We start from the raw sequence: 26,582 nt of genomic DNA, 5'->3' as shown, positions 1-26,582 counted from the left end.
AGCAGGAAAGAGATAAAAAGGATGAATAGTTCATCAATTTTAGCTCTGGCACACTTCAATGAATGTGTCATTGAGCAAAAACAATAAAACAGTTAAAACTTAAAAAGTAGATTTAAACATAAAATAAAACCGTGAAATATCTTAAAAGTCATTTTTAGGTGAAGGAAGATAGATACAATCATTTATTTCATTCGTTTATTTTCACTTCGTGTGTCCTTTAACCATCTTAGCGGTATGGACGAGCTCAGCTCGTCCATCACCGCCGATGGCTGCCGCTCAGGCACTGCTGGGCCGATTGTGATGAAATAAAGAGGAGCACACGCAGCCGGCACTTTGCCAGCCGCGTGTGCTACCTGATCACCGCCGCTCTGCGGCGATCCGCTGCGTGCAGCGGCCAAAGAGGGTCCCCCCAGCCGCCCGAGCCCTGCGCAGCCGGAACAAATAGTTCCGGCCAGCGCTAAGGACTGGATCGGAGGCGGCTGACGTCCATGACGTCACTCCGCTCGTCGCCATGGCGACGAGGAAAGCCAAACAAGGAAGGCTGCTCATTGCCTCATTGAAGGCAATCAGAAGAATGCGTCGGGAGCGCCCTCTAGTGGGCTTTCATGCAGCCAACTTTCAGTTGGCTGCATGAAATCGTTTTTTTTTTATTAAAAAAAAAACCCTCCCGCGGCCGCCCTGGCGATCTTAATAGAATGCCAGGGTGGTTAAAGCTAAATTGTTACAGATCTCTCCTGTGCTGTAGCACTTATTTTAGATACTGCTGCTCGCTCTGCTGTTGACGCTCATTATAAATCCCCAGATAATCCCTAACCTGGTCTCTTCCACAAGCTCGGTATCTGCTAGACTTTTAATGAACGGTATGAGTTCTGTTCCTGCTTCCAGATCTCTGCAGCCAGTTTCATTGGTGCATTGACCATAAGAACTACCGTATATCTGGTCTGCCTTCAGCAATCCTGTGCAACCAAGCCCTTGTCATGTCCACTAGGACCCTACAAGTCCCAGGACCTATGTGTGGTACTTAGACTTCACAACTCTGTCTCCCTATGCTTGTACTCAGCTCACCAGCCTTGCCAACCTTCACCTGAAGGCTTACCTTGTATAGACGCCTGGGTTCCTTAAAGTGGACCTGAACTCTTTAACAGGACAGAAGGAAAGTATAGAGAAATGCACCCTGTGTGTATTAATAGAGTTTAGCCTGTTTAATTCCACCTCATTTGTGTCTAATCACAAGTTGTAACTTGATCTCTCCCTTGTGTCAAATGACCGCCAATGGCAGAGATGGCAGATAAGCTCATTTTAAAGCACATGATGTTAACAATATGTCTGCTTCCATGAATGCAGGAAGTAAAAACACTGCAGATTTATGTTAGGATTTGTATCAGCTGTAACAAATGTTTTTTTTTCTGTAAATGTTATTATGCTGTTGTGTATCTTTTAGAGCAGAGAGGACATTCTGAATTCACACACTTTAAGGTGTCCATTACCTGGCTTGCAAGTCTGACATAAACTTTATCTTTCTAAGAGTATGATCTCAATTCACTAAGCAGTTTAGACTAGTCTACTGATGGTTTTTAGTCTACTGATGGTTTGGTGTAATGTTTTAGACCTGTTTTTAGACCTGGTCTAAAATATTTGGTAATTATGTTGGTAAAGCAGGGGAAATTATCAAAAGATGCAATTCACAAAGGCAAACAAGGGGTAACCACGCCCACTTTTTCTGACAGAGATTAGACCAGCTGATTTCTGTCGGTAAAGTAATTCTGTGGGGTATTTTAGACGGGAGGATGGAACCCTTTGAATTAATTATGCAGGAGTTTAATTGTATGCAGAGGAGAGCTCATCAGAGGAGAAGGATGTCAGTCATAGCTACTTGGTGGTGAATTGCATCTTTTGATCATTTCCCCTGCTTTACCCACCTAATTACCGAATGGTTTAGACCAGGTCTAAAAACAGGTCTAAAACCTTTGGTACTTGTTAGTGAATTTCCTCTTTATGCAACTGATTTACACACCAAACCATCAGTAGACTAAAAACCATCAGTAGACTAGTCTAAACTGCTTAGTGAATTGAGGCCTATATTTATTACAGTAAAGATGGGGAAAACAATGGCCTCAATTCACTAAGATCATGCTGGAGATAATAAGGCAAGAGAAAACATGCCTTCACTAGTAAGAGAGTTATCTTATCTCTTCATTCCTTACGTTACCTCTTCTGTAGTTAAGTTACCTCCTCTGTAGTTAAGTTACCTCCTCTGTAGTTATTTTCACACGCAGTTAATGAACAGCCTGTCTTTAACTCTGGAGTTATTTTAAGGATTAAAGAGTTAACTTAAAGACAGAAGAGTTAACTTTAGGTTTGCCTGAGGTAAAATGTTTCTTGAATACTACATGCCTTATCACCATGGTAACAACTCTAGAAGAGTTATTAAAGACAGGAGATAAGCTTAGTGAATTGAGGCCATTGTTCTATATTAAAACCATAATCCTGTTGCACACAATGCACATAGAAACACTAAATCTTAAAGGAAATCTAGACATCAGGTGGGGAATCTGATCCCTTTGATGGATGGCAGCTGTTCTGCAACCCTCGCGGTGTAAAAGGTGAAAGGAGGTGCTGGGCGGATGTGTAAGTCCCAGCAGTGTTCCTGTTTGAAGAACAATGTGTGAGTGAAGTGATCCAGCTTCTCGGGTACCCTCAACCCTTTATGAGTAAATGACCTTTACAGCACGATGCTGAGATGAAAAGTGGGGCGTCTATCTCTGAGCAGGATGACAGATCCTTTGGCATGCAAAACAGTTACCGATCTGCTTCATAACTCTGTACTTAGCCATTTGTATTATAGAACTCTAAACAGCAGGGATATACAACGTCAATTTGATCGTCATGAAACTCAAATTCAGCACCGTTCTAAGTCATTAGGAGAGGAATAAATGCTAAAGGGAATCTGAAGTGAGAGACATATGGAGGCTGCCATATTTAATTCCCTTTAAAGAGGAACGGTAACCAAGGATTGAACTTCATCCCTATCAGTAGCTGATACCCCCTTTCCCATGAGAAATCTTTCACTTTTATCAAACAGATCATCAGGGACATCTGTATGGCTGATATTGTGGTGAAACCCCTCCCACAGTGTGATGTCCGACATAGGTGGGAGCCTTGTTGCATTGTGGGAAATGACGTTGTTTCCAACTGCCAAGCAACTAGTATATCCCTCTGTGCATATGTATGTATGTATGTATATATATATATTTTTTTTCATGTCTGCCAGTAGTGAAGATGATTGCATGCAGGCTCATTGTGGATCAAACAATATATACAAATTACATGGTGAATATCAATCATTTCCTGATCGCTCTGTGCATCTATAAATGAAAAACCTTTAAGCCTCTCGCATTGTTAGGGGGTGTGGTTATAAATAATGGCAGTTGGAGCTGTCTGTTTTTTTCATGTCTACCAGTAGTAAAAATGATGACCTGCAGGCTGATTGTGAATCACTCAATATGAACAAATTACAGGGTGAATATCAATAATTTCTTGATGTCTCTTCTATTTTTTAATTTCTCACTTAGCAATGTATTTATTTATTTATTTCCCCTCTTTGCTAAAGTTTCCCTTAAACAATGCCCATTGCCTGGCCATGCTCCCTTCCATTTAGTGCAACTACACTATACAAGCACAAGCAGTGTCGGACTGGGAGCTGGAGAAGCTAAGGAAATCCACCTGCTGGCCAAGCAGCAGTTATCAGGTGTTGCTGCTCACAGTGAAGACTTGCTGCAGGTTTCTATTGGGAGTGATAACACAGGGTTACTGCTGCTTGGACAGCAGGTGGATTTCCCCAGTTTTTCCACCTCCCAGTCCGACACTGAGCACAAGAACTGCCCACGCCTGCACAGTAGCATAAAACCGTTGGAGGTTTGTGCATGGAGGTTGAGCAGTTGCTTGCTACTGCACAGTAGCACAAACCGCTAGTGCACAGAGGTCAAGAGGCTGCATGCCACTGCACCGTAACACAAAACCGCTAGTGCATGGAGGTTGATCAGCTGCATGCTACTGCACAGTAGCACAAACCGCTAGTGCACAGAGGTTAAGATGCTGCATGCCACTGCACCGTAACACAAAACCGCTAGTGCATGGAGGTTGATCAGCTGCATGCTACTGCACAGTAGCACAAAACGCTAGTGCACAAAGGTTAAGAGGCTGCATGCCACTGCACCGTAACACAAAACCGCTAGTGCTTGGAGGTTGAGCAGCTGCATGCTACTACACAGTAGCACAAACTGTTAGTGCAAAAAGGTTGAGCGGCTGCACTCTACTGCGCAGACATGGGCCGTACTTTCTCATGTACAGTGTGATTGTGCTCATAAGTGGATGGAAGTGTGGTCACAAGAACATATTCAACAAACTCTTATCAAAAAAGTTCAGAGCTTCACCGCGCTGGAATAATGAAGTTGAGGAGGATGGGGGGGAAGCCCCTAGACCAGAGTTCCCCAACCCTGTCCTCAAGGTCCACTAACAGTACATGTTTTGCAGAAAACCACAAACATGCACAGGTGAGGTAATTAGTGTCTCAGCAGAGCTGATTAATCCGAACATTTGTATAGCGCTTTTCTCCTGTCGGACTCAAAGCGCTCAAGAGCTGCAGCCACTGGGACACGCTCAAGAGGCCACCCTGCAGTGTTAGGAAGTCTTGCCTTGAACTCCTTACTGAATAGGTACTGACCCTAGCCAGGATTCGAACCCTGGTCTCCCATGTCAAAGGCAGAGCCCTTAACCAGTACACTATCCAACTACCTCTTTGGATTTCCACAAAACATGCAGTGTTGGTGGGCCTTGGTAGAGTTGAGCTGAAATTTTCGTAATTTCGCATTACTATAATTACGCATGCGAAATTTGCGATTACGATGCGAAATTAGCGTAGCGAAATTGCCATTAAAATCGTAATTGAAAATACCGTAAGCGTAATTTTCAACGCGAAATTTCGCGTTTCGTTCATGCCATAATTTCGCATTAAACGCTACCGTAATTTCGCGTTAAACCGTAACGCTCCGTATAATATAAAAAAGCCGCCGACTTTAAGGGTTAATAGCAAAGCCCCCTTAAATGCTAAGAGCCTCAAATTTGGAGAATATATTAAGGAGATCAGGAGGAATAAGAGGAAAACAATTTTTTTCAAAAAGACCTTATAGTTTTTGAGAAAATCGATGTTAAAGTTTCAAAGTAAAAATGTATACATTTAAAAACCCGCCGACTTTAACGGTTAATAGCAAAGCCTGCTTAAAGTTTAGGAACACCAAGGAACACCTAAATAAATGATCCCACGCAATATCCTCGGAAATGTTCTATCAGTTACAATGTAACAAAGTTATTGCAATGTAACAACTTTGTTACATTGTAACTACGCCGCACCCGACGTCACTCACCGCCGCCGCCGCTGCCACCGCGTCTGCGCTGCAGGACCCGACAGAGCTCTGAGCTATATAGCTCAGAGCTCTCTAAGCATCTTTGTATTTGGGCTCCAAGGAGCCCCATTGGTCCTTAGCAGACCAATGGGGTTCCTTCTGATTTGAAGGAACCCCATTGGTCTGCTAAGGACCAATGGGGCTCCTTGGAGCCCAAATACAAAGATGCTTCTCAGAGCTCTGAGCTATATAGCTCAGAGCTCTGTCGGGTCCGTGCAGGACGCTAAGTCCCCGCCGGCTCCGCTGCCCTCCCCGCCTCTCCCACATGTCACCCACATGTCACCCACATGTGGGTGACATGTGGGTGACAGATGTGGGCGGGGTGGACAGCGGGAGCTGCGGGGACTTAGCGTCCTGCACGGACGCATATGCGGCGGCTGAGCGGCGAGTGGCGTCGGGTGCGGCGTAGTTACAATGTAACAAAGTTGTTACATTGTAATAACTTTGTTACATTGTAACTGATAGAACATTTCCGAGGATATTGCGAGGGATCATTTATTTAAAGGGACAGGTAAGTATTAATGGTTAATTAAGAATATTAAAGGACTTTTTTCGTGGTTATGTTTTTTGTTCAATTAAAATACTTTTTCTAAGTGTCTGTGTGTTTATTTACTTTAACTCTTAAAGGAAATGGGTATGGGGTACAAGTACCTCTATACTCATTTCTCCTGGGAGGGGGGGTGGGCATCTGGGGGACCCCTTTTTAAAGGGGACTCCCAGATTCCACCATGAACCTCCCCCCCAGGAAATCGCGGCCTCCACCTCCACCGCCCATCGGAGGTGGAGAAGAGCCCCTTGTCCTTGGATTGGACAAGGGCTCGGAGGGGGAGGGGAAAGCTTGGCTGCCCCTCCCCTTCCGAGACCCCCCAATCCATGGACCATGCGGGCTGGTATAGTCAGGGTGCGGAGCCCCACGCGGCCGGTGCTCCGCATTCTGGCTATCCCAGCCTGCATGGGGGCCAAGGGGTTAAAGAGGTCTGGGAGGGGGGACCCCACGTCGTTTTTTTTTTATATTTCCCACACTCAGAACGAAGTAAGTAAAACTCTTCCCACTTGGGGGAATCTATGAAAATAATACACTATTGTTACCTGTGCAAAAAAAACTGACATTTTCCGCATTTAAAAGACATTTTCGCCCTTGAAACTTAAAAATCGATTTTCTCAAAAACTATAAGGTCTTTTTGAAAAAAAATTTTTCCTCTTATTCCCACTGATCCCCTTAATATACCCTGGGAATTTGGTGTTCCTAAACTTTAAGCAGGCTTTGCTATTAACCGTTAAAGTCGGCGGGTTTTTAAATGTTTACATTTTTCCTTTGAAACTTTAACATCGATTTTCTCAAAAACTATAAGGTCTTTTTGAAAAAAATTTTTTTTCCTCTTATTCCTCCTGATCTCCTTAATATATTCTCCAAATTTGAGGCTCTTAGCATTTAAGGGGGCTTTGCTATTAACCCTTAAAGTCGGCGGCTTTTTTATATTATACGGAGCGTTACGGTTTAAGTTTAACGCGAAATTACGGTAGCGTTTAATGCGAAATTACGGCATGATACGACTGTAATGCGAAAATTACGCGAAAATTACGCTTACGCGAAATTTCGCGAAATCCTTCTTCATTACGATTATGTACTTACGGCCATAATCGTAATTATACTAATTACGCGAAATTGCGCAAAATCGTAATTAGGTCATTACGCTCATCGCAGGGTGAGGAAAACTGCCCTAGACTTTCCTTTACAGAGGGAAGTATCAAGCTTTTAAAGCTGTAGTTCATCCTCGTGGATTTTCCCATAGGAAAAATTTGAATTTTTTCGACCACTTTGTGCCTGTAATCCTACACCTCTTTTGGAATTCTGAAAGGTAGTTTCTTAACATTAAAATAATAAAATATTTTCAGTGTGAATAAAACATGTAGAATATTGGTTTTTTTTGTGAAATTAAAGAGGCGCTGTAGTGACATATTGTAGAATGCAGTAAATTATTCAGGATACCCACTTTTATGGTAACTATCCCGCTATCAGCATCAGAATCACTTCCTATATCTATATATTGCTGTATATTGGTATGTAGCCCCGCCCCCTAGTGATGCATGTTTAGCCTGGTCAGAATTCTCTCCCCCAGAGCATTCTGGGAGACCAGGTATATTTTGTACTGACTTCGGAAATCTTAGTAACCAAATATTACACAGAGCTGTACCTGACAGGACTAGAGATGTCAGAATGTTAATCAAGGAAAGGAAAGATTTGACAATGGGTAAACACTGACTAAATAATTTATAAATTAATATTATTTAAAAAAAGCAATTTTATTCATCCCATTATTTTCACTACAGTTCCTCTGTAAATTTTAAGTTTTTTGAAGAAACTAGGGCCTTCTGTAGCTTAAAAGACAACTATCAAAGTTAACTAAAATTCTAAATGCCACATATATTTCCAGTAATTACTAGCAAATGGTAATACAAAGGCTTTTATTCATCTTTTCATGTTTTATGTGAAGAAAATATGACATTTACAGAGAACAGTTTTCACTGTGGGCATTACTGTGGAGAACCGTGTCCAGCACATCCAGCATACAGAAACAATCTTCACTGGCTGTAATCCTGTGACTGGAATGATCGAAAGCATAAATATAGCTTCAAATAAAGTGTGTAAATAACTTGTCAGCTGCAGCTCTGTGTGCCTGATGTGTGCCCACCTGTCTCTCTCTCTCTCTCTCTCTCTCTCTCTCTCTCTCTCTGCCTCGCAGTGTAAAATAAACAGTTTAAAGACAGGAAGAGTTCCTTCTAAAAGGGAGGGGGGAGTTGAACTTGCAAGAACGGGAATAAAGTACAGGTCCTTCTCTCCAGATCCTTCTTTGTAGCTGAGAAATCTCTCAGCTGTTCTCATATGATCTGTGAGAAAGCAGTGTGTGGGGGCAGGGCAGAAACAAACAGTAAATCATTCCTCTGTGAATAGTGACAGAAGTGGAACCTATCTACATGGTATAGCTTTAGCCTCTAGACTAGACGCTGACACAAACTGTTACAAACAGCAAGGTATTTTTTTCACACTGGCTGTGATCAGAGACCTCTGAAAAGCTTTCTAGTGTTGCTGGCTAAAAGCTCTATAGGTATGTGGGGTTGACAGAAGGACGGCTTCTTTGATAGTTGTTCCTCAATGAGAAGTTCTGTTATTTCTAAGTACCTTTAACCACTGTTAGAGTTTTGGAGCTTAAGATTCCAAAACATGCTGATCAATTTGATTGAGTTTTGCAGTCTGCTTAATTTTCCAGCATCTCTCTGTACAGAACGAGCAAGTCTAACTTTGCAGAATAACATCTCAAGCTAAATCCTCTGCCAGCAATAAACCCCGATGTTGGCAGCAAACTACCCATCGATCCAGACAACCTATGCAATGTTTCTACAAGAAAAAGTTTTAGGGAATTTAATCCCTTCCTAATATTGTTAATCTCAAATGAAAAAGTGGAATTTCGCTGATAATCTTGTTTAGTCTGTGGCGTTTCATCAATCCTCTCTCATTTGTCTTTGATGGTTGGGTTGCCTGGCAACAGAAGTTCGGAGACATTTGCAGGAAAAGGAAAGAAACTTGTCAGAATTTTCAAGCTTTTCATTAGATCTCTTCTCGAAAAGTGGCAGAAAGTAAATATCAGAGCAGTGTTTTAACATAACCTTGTGTTTGAAATCAATATGTTAACATTGCTTTTTTCAAATCTTTAGTACACAGATAGTGTATAAAAACACTAGTCAGTACGTCTTAGGTAAACCAGCCTACATCCCAGACAAGGCGGAAAAGTGTTAATCTACAGCAGAGTTTTGGTTTAACACAATTTGTTTAGACCATCCAGAAGGTGGCAAAAGAAGTCCTTGGTTATATTTTTCTAGTTAAAGTAAAAGTTGAATTAAAACGCTTTTTTTCTTTTTGAGTTTTTAATTTTGTTATGGTTAAGGCTTGTAACTGCGCAGACGTAAAATGCTCCTGGCCACGAGAGTGTGATCCAGGAGTTGTGGGGCCGGTATGGCGCATGCGCAGGGGTCCACAAGTCACACATTTTACTAGGGCTGACAGTGGCAGAACAGAGGGGACTGGGGGGACACCGTTGAAACTGACAGAATACAGGAGGCTGGAAAAAGCCCTAGGTAAGTATAAATCTTTTTTTCCCTTTGTCACTTTAACTTCAGTTTTAACCTTTTTGGGCCCGATGTAGTTTTAATCTACATCCAGCTGGTGGTGCTGCCGCCCTGACTGGACGTAGATTCAACGTCCATGATAACGAACCGTCCCGACGCGATCGTGCGCACCAGAGAGGGGAGATTAAGCTGTCATATGACAGCTGACATCTCCCCTCAGTTATCAGAAGCCATTGCTTATGGCTTCTGATCACGTGATCACTATTATCGCCGGCGGATCATAGTGACCACTTACAGAGCTGCGGCGGTAGGAGGGGAAAGAAGAGGATCCACTCAACTTCCTGCCGCTCCCCCGACGATCGGCGCTCTGCTCTGGTCGGCATCCCCGCTGTATTGACGCTAAGTGCCGGGTCCCGGCTTGATGACATCATCAAGCCGCGACCCTGAACTTAGCGTCAGTATGAGTGGGGAAGCTAGCGAGAGCGGAGGTGTCCTCAGCTGCTCATTGCTGGAGCCTGGGAGGTGAGTAAAGGCTGCTGGCGAAAGGGGGGACATCTCGAGGCAGGGGGGACACACAGCCCAGCAAACCCCAGCAGGGATCCGGCTGCCTGACCCCCCAAATGCCCCCCCCCCCCCCCCCGCATGTAAAATGCCTGGTCCTTAAAGGGATACTGTAGGGGGGTCGGGGGAAAATGAGTTGAACTTACCCGGGGCTTCTAATGGTCCCCCGCAGGCATCCTGTGCCCGCGCAGCCGCTCACTGATGCTCCGGCCCCGCCTCTGGTTCACTTCTGTAATTTCTGACTTTAAAGTCAGAAAACCCCTGCGCCTGCGTTGCCGTGTCCTCGTTCCCGCTGATGTCACCAGGAGTGTATAGCACAAGCCCAGTATGGTCTGTGCCTGCGCAGTACGCTCCTGGTGACATCAGGGGAAGCGAGGACACGGCAACACAGGCGCAGGGGTTTTCTGACTTTAAAGTCAGAAATTACAGAAGTGAACCGGAGGCGGGGCCGGAGCATCAGTGAGCGGCTGCACGGGCACAGGATGCCTGCGGGGGACCATTAGAAGCCCCGGGTAAGTTCAACTCATTTTCCCCCGACCCCCCTACAGTATCCCTTTAAGAGGGGGTAGGCAGCTGGTCCTAAAGGGGTTAAAGAACTGCACATGGTAAATGGCATACAAAAATCTATTGGATATACAGCGCCCTGATCAGCCTCAGGACTTCTACATTTGAAGGTAATACACAGACATGTACTAAAGATGGTTGAATCAATGCAAAAAGTCATGTTAATTTTATGTAAATGTATGCAGCTGGAACCAAAATGTATGTATATTTGTGGAACTGGACCATTCAGATGCAGAGGATGATGGCTTTGATTAATCCGTTTTCAAGCTGCACACATTTGCATAATATTTACATAAAGGTTGCATCAGATAAAAGATTGTCAGCAGCTCCCTCACTCACCATCACTAACGACTATCTAACATACACATCTAATGCTAGGTACACACCATACAATTTTGTGTTAGATACATGGTTCGATAGATAATTTTCGACATGTCCGATCTTATTTTCAATTGTTTTTCTGATGGATTTCTCATAGAAGTAAATGGAAATAGATAAGAAAAGATAACAGAATCGAATCAGAAACTGATCGGAAAATTGAATCGGAAATCGACCGGATTGAAAATCGACTAAAAAAACGCATCGTGTGTACCCAGCATATTCCCATATCATGTGTACCCAGCATGTGTCTGTACCTAACATGCTATATATACTTAACCTATAGTTAAAAAATACTGATTTATACAGGGCCAGCACTTCCATAGAAGCAAAGAGGGCAATTACCCCAGAGCCTGTAGGAGTCCACAAGATGTGTTCCCCCCTCCCTTCCAGCTATGGTGACCTCATACTTGCCTGTAGGGAATGAGTAAGGGAGAAGTCCGGAGCATAGAGCATGGTCCTGGTTGGGTAAGACCCTAATTTGTGCTCACTCTAGATTTGTAAGGAAAAGGAGGAGGGAAATAATGGGGTCCCCAACAATGCTTTTGGAGACATATGATGGACACCTAATGATTTTGCGTGGCTGGGAATGTGGTGGGATGGATCCTGGGAGTGGACTAGGTGTCTGCGAGGAGGAGGGGCATTGCTAGGGGGGCCATGGGCCATGTTACTTTTGCCCCAGGGTCCGATTGTAGCTAGAACCAACATGGATTTATAGGTGAGATGTAATATGCTAGCTGAGATATCTCCCAATTACAATCTCCAGCCAGGAGTCCGCATGTTCACAAAGCAGGAATCTTGGTCTTCAAGCATTAAAGGTCACTTATGTTTCAGACACTTCTACTTCATTTTCAGCTACTCGGTTAATTGCTGCTTATTTCATCCTTTCTATTTTGCATGCGTTGAGAATTCTCATTAGTGGAAAAGTTGCAGACGAAAATGAAAGTTTTCTCCGGTGAAGTTCTAGGATGAGTCATTACTGCTGGTGCCGACAGGGTGTTTAGAAAGTGAAAGTGTGGTCTAACTTTCTGCCTACGAGAAGTGGGTGAAAATTTGTTATCGCACCGTCTGACAATTCTCCACTCATGTTATAGAGGCTTTTGCTAAACTCTAAAAATACCTTTCTTCATTTACAGTAAGTTAAGAAAACAAAAAGGTTTGCATCCCTCTTTACCAATTGCTACCAATCTGGCTAGTATTCTGCAGACAGTGGGTACTCCCAATAACTGTGTTTCCCCTTATTCTACTCATACCCAACTTTCAGAGCCTAGAGAGAGTCTTTCAGGACCTGGAGGGAGTCTATGGGACCGGTGGATGCTAGCCCCCACCAAATCTAAGTAAAAAAGTAAGCTGACCATCAGTCGTTGGCAAAAAACGCTATCTTGCCTAGGACCCCATTTTATCTTGATCCATCTCTGAGTGGATCCCTCTAAACTCATTATCTGATCAGAGAGAGGTCTATTTGATCCAATCCCTCCAGCCTCCACACACTGTACATTGATCTTCAAAAGTTTTCAACTTGAAATCAATTGAAAATCTAAGCACGCTCCCTGTCGAATCGATCGATTTCAGCCAAAAATTGTTCAATCCGTAATAGTTTGAGGCATTGATTTCTAGCAAATGATTAAATCATCCAGATATCGATGGAAAAAATTGAGTAGTGTACGACGTCCTCGTTTATAATAGTATTGCGAGAGCTGGGGGGAGATAGAAGGATTCTGAGCTCATCATCAGAACTATCTGCAGTACTGTGCGAGAAGCAGCCAAGGTGACTCTTCGTTCTATTCCTTTTTGCGATGAGAACATAGACAGATTATTCTACAGGGTATATTCAGCTAGAAAAATCTGACACAGTTTCCTCGCCTCCTTAAATAATGAAGAACTGGAAGCCCTATGTCTTCACAGACTAGAAATAGGTTATTTCATTATTTTGACATCATTTTTTTCCTCCCCCCAAAAAGAGGAACATATTTGGTGGTGTGTTTTTGATTTATATAGCTCTAACAAGTTATGCAGGACTGTACAATAAATAAGATTACCGTTAATGATAACAGGGGTGACAGACAACACAATACAGGTAATAAGCAGTAAGACAATGCCAGATCATGCACTGGAGTAGTAGTCCCAATAATCCGGGCCAGATTTAAGCCAAGGCCACATAGGCCATGGCCTCCACAGGATCAAGGGTGGGTTGACAGCAGTCTATACTAGGGGGAAGGAAGGGTCACATGGCTACCTATAGTGGAGGGAGGGGGGTCATCAGGCTATCTACATGGAAGGGGGAGGGGTCATCTGGCTTCTTATCCTTGAGGGAAAGGGGTGGGTCATTAGGATACCTGTACTGGAGGGAAGGGGGTTATCTAAACTGGGGGGTAAGGGGCATCTGGCTACCTGTACTGGAGGGAAGGGGGGTTATATAAACTGGGGGGTAAGGGTCGTCTGGCTACCTATACTGGAGGGAAGGGTCAACTGGCTACCTATACTGGAGGGAGCGGGAAGGGTCATCTGGCTACCTGTACTGGAGGGGGGGGGGGAGTTGTCTGTCTATCTATACTGAAGGGGATTGGCCGCTGACAGTGGCCTTGGGTGGTAAAGAGTACATATCTGGCCCTGCCAATAATACAAGTTCACATTAATCTGTGGGTTGAGTGCATGATCAAGTATGATACACAAGGAGAGAACGCCATGCCAGAGGTTTACAATCTAGAGGGAGGGGGTGACATGAAAGGAGGGGAACTGCATCGAGAGGTTCTTGGCAGAGAGAGTTAAGGCAGCGGTGAGGTGGAATAGGCCTCCTTGAAGAGGAGAGTTTTTAGGGATTGTTTGAAGGTGCCGAAGGAAGGATCAAGCGTGAAGGTCAGTGTGGAGAGAGTCCTACAGGGTGAAGGTGGCTCTAGTAAAGTCCTGTAGTCGTTCATGGGAGTGCGAGATGCGCGGGGTGGTTGTATCACTACTACTGAAGAATCGTATCAAACACGATCCCTCAGGTGACTATTTCTATGGGTAAAAAACAAGTAACACATGGTAACATGGCTCACAAACTGTTAAAGTGTTTTTTTATTCAGAAGAAGAAATGATGCAGGTTTCTCGGCTGCGTTAATATGTTAATTTGTTTCTCTTGACAACATACCGCACTAAGTGAGGAGTGCAGACGCGCTCGGCTCCACCGAGGCTGTGGAGCGCCTGTCTTTGAAGCGTGTTTCCAGACCTGCTTGAAAATTCTCTGTTTGTCACCGGAGTTTTGCATAGATAATATGCAGCCTACTAGTCCTTTTGGGATCTCGCAAGAGAGTTCCGTTTCTTTACAAGATCGGTGACAAAGTGACATTTAGATCAGATGTGTTTCCAATTAGTTTTTTTTTCCTCCTGGCTTTTTTTTTCTTTCACTCTGAACATGCTATGCTGAGTTTAAATGTAAAGGAAATAGATAGGCAGTAAAGAAAATAGGAAGAAAGCTTTTCATTTTAATGATTGTCGTTTTGAGGACATTCATGGAGGACATGCGGAAATCTTGGAGACGTAAAGGGTTCATCTCTAGGACTTTGCATATGTTTCCCTGATACTCACAGACGATGACTAGTTATGGTCAGTGAGATGCAAATATTTCTGGCTTACATAACTTTAATGGAATATCTGTGAAGCTTGAACCTGGGCCAATTAAATGGTAGGAGGAGGCGCCTAATAAAAATAATATGCATCCAAAACTGGTTAAAAAGGAGTGAAGGCTTGCTTACCTCTCCAGATGAAAAAGCCAATTAACCACTTATTAGATTTCCGACAGTATATCTACACCCCGCGGGAGGACTACTCCCATTCCAGAGGTGTAGATATACATACCTTGCCTTGCGCTCTCGTTGCCACCTGTTAGTACACAGAACCCATTCACCAAGTGTCTGTGATCAATGATTACCAGCATCAATGAGATGCCAGTGGTCATTGACAAAAGTGAAAGTAAAGCATACACACGTTACTTCCTGTAACACGTGTATGCAGTACACAGTGAACACTAGGATTAAAGTGGGGGGACATCTAGTAGCCAAAAAATAAAATTCCACCTGCATTCAGACCATTAAATAAAAATACATAAACTATCCCATTAATTACCCCTTACCTCCCCTCTCGTAGTTACCAAAATACATCACTTTTATTAAAAATATGACATTTAAAAAATACATAATTACCGTAGATACTCGCATGTAAGCCGACCCGCATACAAGCCGACCCCCCCACTTTTACCTTAAAAAACTGGAAAAAATGATTGACTCTCATATAAGCCGGGGTAATGCAGTGGCTCCTGAGTTTCAATAACAAAAGTATGGTAAGTGCCAATAAAATTACATTAATTCAGACATCAGAACAGTATATGTTTTAAAATATTTATTTTAAAGAGAAGAACATGAGTCTAAATAATGTCTGCACTAAATTCTGGTATAGGCTCATTATACCATAGGCTATGACTCAAAGACTCTATGGTGAAGTTGCATTATCTCTAAAAAGACTAGAGAAACCTACGGCAACTGTAGTAAACTAGCTCTAGCGAAGAATAGGCACAACCAAGGCAATATGGTAAACAGTAAATAATAACTCAAAAGTACAAGCAGCAACCAAGCTAAAACAGTTCAAAATCCTTCAAAAATGGATTCCTCATCTGTATCTGTGAACACATCAGCAAGTGGTGTGGGGTCATCTGTATAGATGTCTTCATCACTGACTTCATTTTCATCCCCATCACTGCTGTCGTCCTCGTATAAAGCACTGTCCTCACTGCCATCCAAAGCATTGCTTATGCCACATTTCAGGAAGGCACGTCTCACCATCTCTTCAGGAATGTCTTCCCAGGCATCTCGGACCCACTGTGTAATAAGTTCTATGCTTGGCTTCATTAGATTTCCACCTTTTGTCAGTTGAGCTTGACCTGATGACATCCACTCATGCCACATCTTGCGCACACGGTCTTTAAAGGGTTTGTTTAAAGAAACATCCAGGGGCTGCAAAACAGATGTTAGTCCGCCTGGAATAACAGCTAAAGTAACTTGACTAGATTTTGCAAGTTCTTTGATGTCATCAGATATGTGGGCCCTGAACATATCCCAAACCAGCAAAGATGGTTTTTTCTTTAAGGCTGCTCCTGGTCGTCCACTCCAAATTTCTTCCAGCCATTTTTTTGTTCCTTGTTCATCCATCCAACCTTTAACTTGGGTGCGCACAGTGATTCGCGGTGGGAATTTTACATTTTTAGGCAAGGTCTTTCTTTTAAAAATGATGACAGGCCGCAGCTTGGTTCCATTAGCCAAACATGACAGGACAACTGTGAAATGATTTTTTTCATTTCCTGTGGTTCTGACAAAAATAGTTTTTTCTCCCAAACTTGCCACTGTTCTAGTGCTCGGAAGATCAAAAGTCATGGCTGTTTCATCCATGTTCCCGATGTCTCCCAGGTCATAATTATGAAGCCTCCTCTGTTTGATAATGAATGAATGGAAAGACGTCACTTTTTCTGTAAGGTCTTGCGGCAACTTCTGCGAGATCTTTGTTCTTTGTCGCAAACATAGGCCAGACCGATTCATGAAGCGGGTACACCATCCTGCTGACGCAGCAAAATTTTCAATGCCTGGTACTTTGTACTTGTCTTCCTTTGCCATTTGAAGGGCACGTAGCCGTATTCCCATGCGTGTTACACAGTAACCATTTTGCCGACACTCTAGAACCCATTTGTGCAATTCGCTCTCTAGAGCCTTATAAGGAGTTGTTGGACAACGTTGAGATTTCTTAGCTTTTGGAATCTGTGTTAACTCGGCCTTCATTTTTCGCCACTCCCTCACTTGTTTTTCATCAACTCCAAATTCCCTACTTGCAATACTGTTATTGCTTTCTTCTGCTCTTGCCACCGCCTTGAGCTTGAAAGCTGCTTCATATGACCTGCGTTTTCGTTTTGGTGCAAGATTAACGGTATCCATTTCTAAAAAAAAGAAGAAAATACCAGTATAATGGGGGAAAAACTACTGTAATCTGCCACCATCTTAATCTTGACTGTATACCAGAGCATCCTAACTAATAAAATCCCCCTTCCCATAGCCAAATATGCGTAGTAATGGCCAGCCATTCTTCTTATAGCTAGATGTAGCCGCAGTAATGGCCAGCCTCCCTCTCCATAGTCAGATGAGCCCACAGTAATGGCCAGCGCCCCTCTCCATAGCCAGATGAGTCCGCAGTACTAGCAAGCCTCCTCTTCTTGAGCCAGATGTGCATGCAGTTATGGCCAGCTTCCCTCTCCATAGTCAGATGAGCTCACAGAAATGGCCAGCTCCTGTCCATAGTCAGATTTGCTCACTATACTGGCCAGCCACCCTCTCCATAGCCAGCTTTGTGTGTAGTACCATAATGGCTATCCCTCTCTCCATAGCCAGTGAAACACCACCCTGAAGTTCCAAATGCACTTTGGTACCATCAGTGGCATAGCTAAGGAGCTGTGGGCTCTGATGCAAGTTTTACAATGGGCCCCCCCCCCATGCACTCTATACATAACAATTGATACGGCGCACCAAAACCTGCCAATGGCAACTACAGTGTCAGAGGTGCAAGAAGGGGATGGGGAGCAGTTTGTTAATGATTACCACTTTTCAAAGTATCTATAGAAGTGATTATTATGAGCACAGGACCAATAGAGAGCTAATACTGTAGTTGAGGGAGGGCCCTTCAGGGCCCCTCTGGTCCAAGGGCCTGATGCGGTCGCAACCTCTGCAACTCCTATTGCTACGCCCCTGGGTACAGTATTTTGCAAAGATTAATGTGAACATGAAATATGGCCTAAAACTGGAGACCTAGGCAGGAGGGTAAAGATCACAGTTGCACAAACAGCTAAAAGATGTTGGATCACAGCTTTCAGCAAGCAAACACTGTGATGAAGCATCTTAGTGCTGTTCAGTGCTGCTGTCATGTTTACCCTCCTACCTAGGTCTCTTCAGTTTTAGGCTATATTTCATGTCCACATTTATGTTCAAAACAGTAAAGCTGTTAGGCAGTGTATGATACAGTGTATGATACTGGGATGATGGCAGGCAGAGCTTATTATAAATACAGTAAATCACCAGTATATTCTGGAAGTTGGCTGTATGTAGGACTTGTACATGTGTTCACTGTTAATATTACAGTAAGCACATGTACAAGTCCTGCATACAGCAACTTCAAGATTGTACTGCGATTTGATCAAAAAGCTCCTGCCTGCCATCAGTAATGTTGCTCTGCCAGCATTTTTACCAGCATATTTACCGCTGGTACTGCAGTGGGAGCCCTCTTTAGCCTCGCTTTCTCTCACCAGTCACCACTAGAGGGATGAGTCAGCTGACGTCACACACGCTGCGCTCCCAGTCTGCAGAGCGGCGCACCACGTGACTCCTGGATCAGCGCTCAATGTACTTCCTCCTCTCGGGTCCCGGTGTGCCTGCAAAGAAAACAACATGCCGCCGGGTGCCCGCTCTGTGTCCAGGCAGTGCGCCCGCTATTGCAGGAGGAGAAGGCAGCGCTGCACATGTCGCCGGGTGCCCGCTCTGTGGCCAGGCAGTCTGCCCGCTAATGCAGAAGAAGAAGGCAGCGCTGCACATGTCGCCGGCTCTCTGACACTACAGTCTTCCTCTCCGCCATGTATACGCTGGCTGCCCTGCACCGCTGTTCACTGCACGCTGCACTCCGGTGAGTGTACATGATACAAAAGTTTGTGACTCTCATGGAAGCCGAGGGGGGCACTTTTGAGCACATTTTTGGTGCTCAAAAATTCGGCATACATGCGAGTATATACGGTACCTTAGGGACTCAACTTTTTTAATATGTATATCATGAGGGTATATTACTGTTAATTTTGCAAATAAGGGCTTGTAATTATTGATGGAAGCAAAACTGAAGAAATACACCTTCATTTCCAATTAAAATATTGTCGCCATACAATGTGATAAGGACATAATTTACATGGTGTAATAACTGGGACAAATAAGCAAATAAAATATGTGTGTTTTAATTACAGTCGCATTCATTATTTTAAAATTATAATGAACGAGAGCTAAGAAATTATTTTTTCCCATTTGTTTCTTATTTTTCCTGTTAAAATTCAATTGGAATAAAATAATTCTTAGCAAAATGTACCACCCAAAGAAAGCCTAATTGGTGGTAAAAAAACAAGATATAGATAATTTTGCTGTGATAAGTAGTAATAAAGTTATTGGTAAATAAAAGGGAGGAGCGCTGAAATGTGAAAATTGCTCTGGTCCATAAGGTAGAAAACCCCTTAGTGGTGAACTGGTTAATAAGTGTTATAAGAAAAGTTTATTGCACAATAGTAGACAAAGTAGACATAGTAGACAAATTGTTTCGCATTTCCTTGGGTCAAGCAGGAGAAGCACCTGCGAAACATTGTCTACCATGTTATCAATATCTTATCAGAAGAAGCCAGGGAAGTTTTTATGCCACTATAGGCCACCATGTTTATAGCCTTCCCGTTCAAGCAGCTGATTTTGGCTATTAACATGGGCACCTATGGCGGCTCCCAAACTTCCCTCCCTGGTGCCTGGGGCTTCCAAGTTTCCCATTTTGCCAAAACTGGCAATAAATCTGTAAACTAACGTGTATAATATTGGGTGCTTATACCTACATGCCTATTGGTTTGCAGTGATGAGCGAAAATGCCGAAATATTTTTTTCACATTCATTTTTGTGAAAATAAGGTTAAATTCAACTTTCGAATGAAAACGCCATCAAAAATCATTTTGTAATAAGCCTGTGATATTTTGTGTTTTTTTGTGAATTTTTGCTCTAAAAATAAAGGACTTTGTGTTTTTCTCAAATTTCTTCAGCGATTTTGTCTAGTTTATCTGGAATTTTCCCATTAGAAAGAAAAATGTATTTCCTTTGACCATATTGCGAAAATATATTTTCCCGAAAATTTTCTCATAATCGAAAATAGGAGTACATATTATATCGACGCCACTCAGTTCGGCGTGGGGAGAGCCGAATGATAGCTCTACTGCTGCCGCCAAACTCAGAGGTGACATTAAATACTATTCCCCCTCCGAGTTGTCGCAACTCGTCGGGAGATGTAATTCGGGGTCCAGCAGCTGCCAGAGCCCCTAATTACCAATACGCGGGGTGCGCATCATAGCATTGCTGCTATGACGGCGCCCAGATGAAATGATTCGGAAAATAGCAGTTTCGATGCGAAAATTTGCAAGCAGCACTGTTGGTTTGGATGGATTCCCCACTGTTGCGCTGTTTTGACCTCCATTAAGGGCTCCGACTGGAACCAGTTATAGGGAGCCAGGGCCGGTGCTTCCATGGCGTCAAACTGAGCCCAGGGCTCCAGAGTGGCACATACAACACATTTGTGTGCTAGTTAATAGATTTATGTACAAATGTGCAAAACTTTGCTTATTGCTAATCAATGCAAATGTTCTATCTTATACAGGAAAAAAAAATCTATATATGGACACAAAAGTATTCTTCCCATAGAAAAGCACACAGGCTCACGTCATTCTCATCATAACGTCTCTTGAATACCGAATGTAGGGAGCCGCACTAATCATCCAAGACGATAGAGCTAATTATTGAGCCATTGAAACAATTGATTCGAATCTCCATCTGGTGTAATGAAACAATAAGTAGTTAAGGTAACATCATCATTCTTCCATTCTTTGGCTGTGTCAGAAATGTTTATCAATGTCCCATTACCCGGCTCAATTCATTTCGCTCCCTTTTGTCGTGATTTAGCTGCCAACGAGCAGGACGTTTTACACATTCCTAATGGAGTCATTGCTTTGATTAACATCAAGGCTGAAAGTACGCACTTAATAACTTTGAAAGGAAATTTTGGGTTTGCGGCGTTCAAGAGTTTAAAGGAGAAATCAATTTTTCTAGTGTTAAGGTGCGTACACACGTCTGATATTACTGACCGACTTGTCGTTTGAACGACTTGTAGTTCAAACAACAAGTTGTTCAGACATCATGTACAATCTAAACAACAAGTCATTTAATATGATAATTTACCTAATTTGCATGTCATTTAACCAATCTGATAAAGGACAATGGACTGGATAGAACAATGGACTAGATTAAATGACTGATCAAACAACTTGTGTCAAACTAATAGACTTTCAAACAACAAGTTGTTTTTACACATGTACGGACCTAACTGTTGCTTGAACGACAGTTAGTTCACGGATCCGCCAAGCGGATCGTTCAGAAACCGCCTTATCAGTCTGCCGACAGCGTCGTCCACCCAGCAGGAGGGTCTGACGAACCCGTCATTGGTGGAAGTAGTGCGTGTGTACGCACCTAAAACTGCTGCTATCAGTCTAAGGATCATTCGTACACAGGCCAAACTGATGCTCATTGCTCCCATGACTGGTTTGAACGACAAGACAAGAAATATCAGACGTGGGTACGTACCTTTAGAGGATGGCCAGGGATTTTTATTTGTCCATCCATTCTCCTTCCGCCCATTCATTAGATCAAGGCCACAATTCACTAAGATCATGCTGGTGATAATAAGGCAAGTGAAAACTCATCACCACACATCGATTACTAAAGAAGTTTGCCTCATTAACACGGTAGTGATAAGCTTTCACAGAGAGAGTGTTGTCTTATCACTCCAGTCCTTAAGTTATCACCTCTGTAGTTATTCTCACATGCAGACACAAGCACAATGTAGCTCCACCCCTCCTGCTGCCAGGACGATTTCAGTCAGAAAATTTTAAAATGTACTGTAGTTGCCAGTCAGAAAAGCATATTATGTATAATAGTGCGAACACAGTGAATCCAGCACTGGAGACTTGGGCGCAGCCAGCGCCACCATAGGCCGTAATAGGAATTACGGCTATAGTAGCGCACATGGAGTAACTTCGGCGCCATCAGAAGACAGAGCTGAAGTTACTTTTAAAACACAATAATTCAGCTTCCAGCAATTCCTGGAAGCCAAATTATTTCATTCCCCGCCAATCATGACGGCCTGGAGGGGGAATAGTATTTAATACGGCCGGGAACTTGTGCAGCAGCAGGATCAGCCATACTGGCTGTATCCTGCGCCCCAAGTCTCCCACGCCGATTCCTCTCGTACACTAATAGTGTACATCCACAAAATAAAGTGGATTCCACTTAAAAAAATTATTTTTAAATTAACTTTTTTAACAAAAATAACAAAAAAACCAAAACAAAATCAGACATCGGACACTTTTTGTAATGCGGAATTCCATTAGAATCAGAATTCGGCATTTCCAACCATCACTATTTGTGACATCATCAGGCTGGGACTAGCTAGGGTCTGAGCATGGGACCACTGTAATTGTTGTTGACATGAAGGAAGGTGCTATCTACTTGCCTACTATCACTGTGTCCAACTGTTTCCAGGTTCTAGCCAGGGTCGGTTCTAGACTTTTTGCTACCTGAGACAGACTTGTGAGGGCCACTTTAAAGGACAACTAAAGTGAGAGGGATATGGAGGCTACCATATTTATTTCCTTATAAGCAATACCAGTTGCCTGGCTAGCCTGCTGATCCCTTGCCTCTAATACTTTCAGCCATAGACCCTGAACAACAGCAGTTTATTTTTTATTTTTTTTGCCCTCCCTCCCCCTGACAGCCAATCAGCAGGATCATCTCTCAGATCAGCCTATGAGAGCGCCCCTTTTCCTTCCCCTCCAGGGGACAGCCGGGTGACAGGGCTGTCCCCAGTACAGCGTTGCAGTAGATCGTAGTGCTGTACAATGTAAATATATGGCAGTTTCGCTGTCTAACAGTCAGCTGGCAGACTGTGGATGGAGCGGAGACCCCAGGACTTGATGCCTTTCACTGTTATGCGGTCCTGGAGGAGCCACCTTGTGGCCGGCCGCCAATCGGCATTAGGCAGTCTAAGGTGGTTAAAAGGAGATGCATATGGCAGCCTCCATATTCTTCTCACTTCAGGTGTCCTTTAATTTGTAGATGATATCAACTTCTTCTTTCCTGTACATGGAGCCAAGATGTAACTCCAATCGTTCCACATATTTTAATTTGCATCATCCTAGAATGACAGCAGCATCCCTTCAGAGGCTTTATTACCACGTCTTAAAATTATTAAAATGCCTCGTAATTCAGCAAAGGACGTGTTTTCGATACCGAAGCAAATGGTTTCAACAGTCATTTTATGGACGGATGTCGTGAATTAATCCAGTGGAGAAATTCTGCAGATTTAGCGACAAGCACTGAATACAGCAGGAGAGAGGAGAGGGGAGCGAGAGGGAGGCAGACTAGATGTTGCCATGGAAACAGCTGGCTCCGGTACCTATGGATCCTCTGAGCCTACAGAGGGTCTATAGGTATTCATACAGGTCTGTGTGCATTTACCGTGGACCTAGCCAGAGAAATCGACCAGCCCTGCACTGGGGAGTCGTTCATACTGCCAGCATTTGACAGAACTCATTAAAACGGGATAGTGAACCCCCTCTAAGCCCCCCCTCTTGTCTTTTCCCTCTCTCTCTCGCGCTTTCATTCCATTCCTGTCTGCTTATTGTCCTTGTCTGTGAGCTCTTTGATAAGTTTTCAATGACCATTGATCCCTGAGACTTTAGCAGCCAACAAATTAATTTTAGAATAGTTGTAAGTGGCTCTTGGATTCAGCAGTACCACTAATGGTGTCCATACGTGGTACAATTTTTTTCTTTTTTTTTCTCAATTTAATCATTTAGTTTGATTATTCCATTAGATCGAATATAAAAATTTATCCAACATAACCGATTGGATTTTTTATTGAAAAAATGGGATAATCATTCGATTTTCTTGATAAAAAATAAAATAATTTTTTCGACTTTCATTCGATTAGATCGTTTTGGTCGAGTCAAATGTTTTTATTGTACTGTGTACGGGGCACCATTAGTTGTTTGTTATTGCCAGATAATTCTGCTGAATGTCTAATCCTATGGCAAACACTAAAGAATGTCATTCTAATGGCACCCATACTCGGTCCAATTTTTTCATTGTTTTTTATCGATCAGAGAAATGCAAAGGCGTAGCTATGGGTGGACAAGGGGGAACACATGTCCCCGGGTGCAGCACTGTAAGGGGGCACAGAGCATGGCCACCGCACCTCCAAGTGAGTGAGAGTCGCTCACTGGCTGCCCGATGTGCCCCTGCTTCTCTCCCTCCCTCTGCAGAAGTGTGCAGAAGTGTTAACAGCAGCAGGACAAGGGAGAGGGGGACATTTGGCTAATTATAGGGGTATGTAACGATTGGTGTCAGCAAGCACAGATATTCTGATTATTGGTGATCTGCAGTATCACCAATAATACAGATGCTATACCTGATTATATGGTGATCTGCAGAATCACCAATAATGCAAGTATAGCGTGACACGATACAATCGTATGCAAGAGGGTGCTGGGTACAATAGAGTATCTCTATAGGGCACAGAGATACAACCTCCAGCAAGCTGGAACAGCAGACAACAATAATAATATACAGCGTAAATTCTAGTCTGTGGAAATATCCACCACACTGTAATTCCTCAGAGGTGTGGTTACCTCTGAATGGGAACCCCGTGTGTGAGATCCTCCAAAGGACGGAGTGGAGGATTCTCGGCCTCTAGCAGCAAGGGTTTGCTAGTGGCGGTCGTCTCAAAGAGGCAAGCCTCTAATAGAACCCTACAGTGGGAGACGTTCCACTGAAGGGAGAAAGGTCAGACAAAATGAGGTTCGGCAACAGATCAGGCGGCAGCAGTACAGAAACGTGAGACAAGAGACATCCCGCGTTGGAAGGCCCGCTTGCCGGACTGGATGCGACCATATTTCCGCAATCTATCTGGCATTGCGGATTTTTCGTTACAGTACCCCTCCCTCTAGGCGTGGACTCCGGACACGTCCCACCTGGCCTGTCATGATGGAGCTCATGGAACCGTCTCCTAAGATTATCAGCATGTAAATCACCTGCTTTGACCCAGGACCTTTCCTCTAGAGTCTAGACCGTACCCTCTCCAATGCACCAAATACTGCACTGAACCCTGAACTCGTCTGGAGTCCAAGATCTCCTCAACCTCCCATTCAGGCTCACCATCAACCACGACAGGGTGAATCGGGAGGGAATCCATCTGAACAGCCAGCTTCAAGAGCGACACATGAAAGGCTTTTCCCACCTTTAGAGAAGGGGGTAAATTGACCTTGTAAGTGACACGATTAACCCTTTCAGAAATTGGATATGGTCCAATATACCTGGGCCCAAGTTTTGCTGACGGCTGTCTTAGAGCTATATGTCGAGTAGACACCCAAACCTTGTCTCCAGGTTTGAACTCCCACTCCGCAGATCGTCTCTTATCTGCCTGCCTCTTCTGTATGTCAAAAGCTTTTTTCAAATTTGCACTGACACTAGCCCAAATCTTTCTAAAAGATTTCTGCCACTCCTCCAGAACAGGGAACGGAGAGGCCCTCACGGAGAAGGGGGAAAATTTGGGAAACTTCCCATTGACCACCTGAAAAGGACTCATTCCTGAGATTATTATGTGCGAACTCTGCAAATGGTGGAAACTCTACCCACTGGTGTTGGGCGTCCGCCACATAACATCTCAGGAACTGTTCCAAGGACTGGTTGATCCTTTCCGTCTGACCGTTGGTCTGCGGGTAGTAACCCGACGAAAAGGACAAAGACATACCCATCCTTTTACAGAAGGCCCGCCAGAATTTCAAGACGAACTGGACGCCTCTATCTGAGACAATATTCTCCGGAATACCGTGCAATTTAAAAATGTTTTGCAGGAAAAAATCAGCCAATTCTTGGGCAGTAGGGAGACCCTTCAAAGGCACAAAATGGGCCATCTTACTGAATCTATCTGTGACCACCCATATGACAGTCTTTCCGCTGGAAACCGGAAGTTCCCCCACAAAGTCCATGGAGATATGCGTCCATGGTTCCTGAGGGGAGGGCAGAGACTGTAAAGTTCCGGCTGGAGCCTGTCGGGAGGGTTTGCTCCTAGCACAGACAGAACAAGCTTTACCAAATTCTCTGCAATCAGGTTGTAAAGATGGCCACCAGACAGATCTACCTAACAATTCCTGGGTTCTGGAAATACCAGGATGTCCGGCATTCTTATGTCCATGAAACAATTGCAGAACATTGGTACGCAACTGACAGGGAACATACTGAACGCCTTCCGGTTTCCCCTTTGGGACCTCTACTTGAAAAGGGTTAAGAAGGTTAGCGAGATCTTCCACTATTTTGGTGGCTGCCAAAATGATCTCCTTGGACAGAATACTTTCTGGAGAAGGAGGTGGCGCTGTTTCCGGTTCGAAACACCGTGATAGAGCGTGTGCTTTGATGTTCTTACTCCCGGGTGTAAATGTAATTATGAAATTAAACCGGGAGAAAAAGAGAGCCCATCTGGCCAGTCTTGGGGTGAGTCTTTTGGCCTTTTCAATATACTGCAAATTTTTATGATCTGTGTATACAGTTAGTACAGAAACGTGAGACAAGAGAATAGTCGGAAACCAAG

The 26,582-nt window shown here is 43.7% G+C and overlaps 1 protein-coding gene across 9 annotated transcripts in view; it reads left to right on the top strand.

Annotated features, from left to right (window-relative positions):
* LRFN2 (leucine rich repeat and fibronectin type III domain containing 2) overlaps positions 1–26,582 on the top strand; it is a 685,481-nt gene that overhangs the window by 364,313 nt on the left and 294,586 nt on the right. Inside the window, exon 4 of one of the 9 annotated variants that reach the window (XM_068232728.1) lies at positions 20,541–20,742. The exons of the other annotated variants lie outside the window; for them this stretch is intronic. The gene's annotated coding sequence lies outside the window, so the exon portion shown is untranslated. The remainder of the gene's footprint in view (positions 1–20,540; positions 20,743–26,582) is intronic. 9 annotated transcript variants of the gene reach the window in all.

This window comes from Hyperolius riggenbachi, chromosome 4 (assembly GCF_040937935.1).
Source record: "Hyperolius riggenbachi isolate aHypRig1 chromosome 4, aHypRig1.pri, whole genome shotgun sequence".
Classification (NCBI taxonomy): Eukaryota; Metazoa; Chordata; class Amphibia; order Anura; family Hyperoliidae; genus Hyperolius; species Hyperolius riggenbachi.
This window is presented reverse-complemented; position numbering and strand designations above follow the sequence as displayed.